At 49.0% G+C, this 2,500-nt stretch overlaps 1 protein-coding gene across 1 annotated transcript in view; it reads left to right on the top strand.

Annotated features, from left to right (window-relative positions):
- The window catches only part of rasgef1ba (RasGEF domain family, member 1Ba), a 32,687-nt gene that overhangs the window by 10,644 nt on the left and 19,543 nt on the right, over nucleotides 1–2,500 (top strand). The window lies entirely within an intron of this gene.

Raw genomic sequence — 2,500 nt, 5'->3', positions numbered from 1 at the left:
CAAGGCGATGGAAGAATCTCAAAAGCAGCTTTTCTGCCGCCGAGCTGGTCACAATAGTAGATGTATTTGTGTGTGTGTGTGTGTGTGTGTGTGTGTGTGAGGGCCCTCGTGCTGCAGGTTAATGCCAGCTAGTTATCTCCAAGTGCGGGCCCTACTAAATATAGCACTCAGCTGGTGGTCGGCACGGAAGCCCACTCAGCCATATGGCGAGCCATGGAGAGTGGCGTGGAGTGGGGTGGCGGAGACAATCCTTTCTGATCTCATCTCGCTAGCCTGTGTGTGTTAGTGGGTGTGAGTGGGAGTGTGAGTGGGAGTGGTGGGGTGGGAGTGAGTGTGAGTGTGTGTGTGTGTGTGTGTTGAATGCTCACACATAGGGTGCTACTCTCACCCTCTCTGTAGCTCTTGATTTGATTTGCCAAATCATCATTTGATTCGGTACAAATCATTGCAATGAGTCTCAAACAGCACAGCACTTATCAGAATGTATATATTATAACTACTTGTTATCTGCGTATGGGCCAGGTGGCTTCAGTGCAGTTCACTTATAAAAGCTGGTGTGTCTGCAGACTTTAGACTGTTAATGGCCACAGTAGTGTAATCCCAAAGAACAGGGCACTGCTATCTTATCTCCAGTATCTGTCCTCAGCTGCTGGTGATTTGGACAGGCTCAATGCAAGGGTCAGATATCTCTCTTTTAACCCCCCCCCCCAATCGTTCCTCTCTCTCTCCATCCTCTTCTCTCCTCTCCTCTCTCTTTATTTTTCTGACTCCGAATAATTTATTATTGCTGTGTAGACATGCTCCACTCCACTCCTCCTGCAACATGCACACACACACACACACACACACACACACACACACACACACACACACACACACACACACACACACACACACACACAGAGGGGGGCTGTTGATTGATGAGGTTGCCTTTCAATTTCTGGTCCAGCTGTCTGAGTGACACACTGTCACCCCAGGAAGATGAAGGAAAAAGGAAAGAGAATGGGAGCAGCAGATAGATAGAAAGAGGGCAGGGCAGCGAATAGATATAAAGAGAGGGGGATCGGGGATAGATAGAAAGAGGGCAGGGCAGCGAATAGATATAAAGAGAGGGGGATCGGGGATAGATAGAAAGAGAGGGGGATCGGGGGTAGATAGAAAGAGAGGGGGATCGGGGGTAGATAGAAAGAGAGGGGGATCGGGGATAGATAGAAAGAGAGGAAAAAGAAAAAGAATTGGAGAGGGGAGAGATTGATTGAGAATGCTGATCAGTGGCTTAGTGGGCTGTGTGGCCTCCCAACAATCCATCAACGTCTAGTGCTATGTCTAGTGTTATGAGACTGTTTGCAGAGGCCAGACTCTCTCTTTCACCTTGCTGTGTCTGTATCTCTCGCTCTTTCACCTTTGTGTGCCTCCCTCTCTCTCTCTCTCTCTCTTTCACCTCTCTTTGTCTGTATCTCTCTCCCTTTCACTTTACTTCCACCCAATTCAATTCAAAAATGTTATTGTATCACAACAGGTATTTATACAGTATATGTACAAAATATGTCAAAACAAGGAAAAGAAAGAACAAAACAAAATTGACGTTTCCAACGTCCCGTTATTATTAAGAAGTGCAGACTTTGAAAACATATTTTGAAACATATCAATAGTGGACAAGTGTGCCTTGCTTTCCCTACCCTCACATTCAGCAGTCATCTTTCACTTGCTCTCTCTTTCTCGGTCTTCATCCGTCTTCATCTCTCTCTCTCTCTCTCTCTCTCTTGCTGTGCCATGAGTGCAGTTGGCAGGGTGATGAGTGACATAGCCAATGGATGTACCCTCTGCAGAAAATAGGGCCATGAGTTTCACTCCCAGACCCCCCCCCCCCCCTTTCTCTCCCCTTCTCTACCTCTCTCTCTCTGTTTCTCTTCCTCTATGTCTGCTTGTTACGCAACCCTGTGTTGGGAGAGTTTTGCTATGTTACCTAATATCATGCGATGCTGGAGCAGGACAGGAAAGGGCCTGGCTGGGCTGCGGGCTTGGTTAGCCCCTGGGGGCCGCGCGTGCTGAGCCAAAGGGGCCCCTGCTGGGGTGGAAGTCGTTTGGGGGGGGGGAGTACTGCAGCCTGGACTCTCACAGACACCTTACATAACAGGCCGTGGCTATTCCATGGCACAGCTGCCATTTCACCTCCAAACACATGTAGACACACACACACACACACACACACACACACACACACACACACACACACACACAGACTGTCCCTGCGCACCTAATTGACTAGGCCTGGCAGAGTAGAGTGATTTAAAGGCTCATGTGGTGCTGGTTAAGAGCGGTCCTCTCACGCACAGGAATGTTGTGAGACGTGACAGAGCGAGGTGCTGGGCAGAGCTCTACCTCTACTGATGGCCTCCATATGGATACAGCTTCAGTAGGAGGTGTGTGTTTGTGTGTGTGTGTGTGTGTGTGTGTGTGTGTGTGCTGGACCTCTGTGTGCATGCTGCAGTAGGATCAG

This window comes from Alosa alosa, chromosome 5, assembly GCF_017589495.1.
Source record: "Alosa alosa isolate M-15738 ecotype Scorff River chromosome 5, AALO_Geno_1.1, whole genome shotgun sequence".
NCBI lineage: Eukaryota > Metazoa > Chordata > Actinopteri > Clupeiformes > Clupeidae > Alosa > Alosa alosa.
This window is presented reverse-complemented; position numbering and strand designations above follow the sequence as displayed.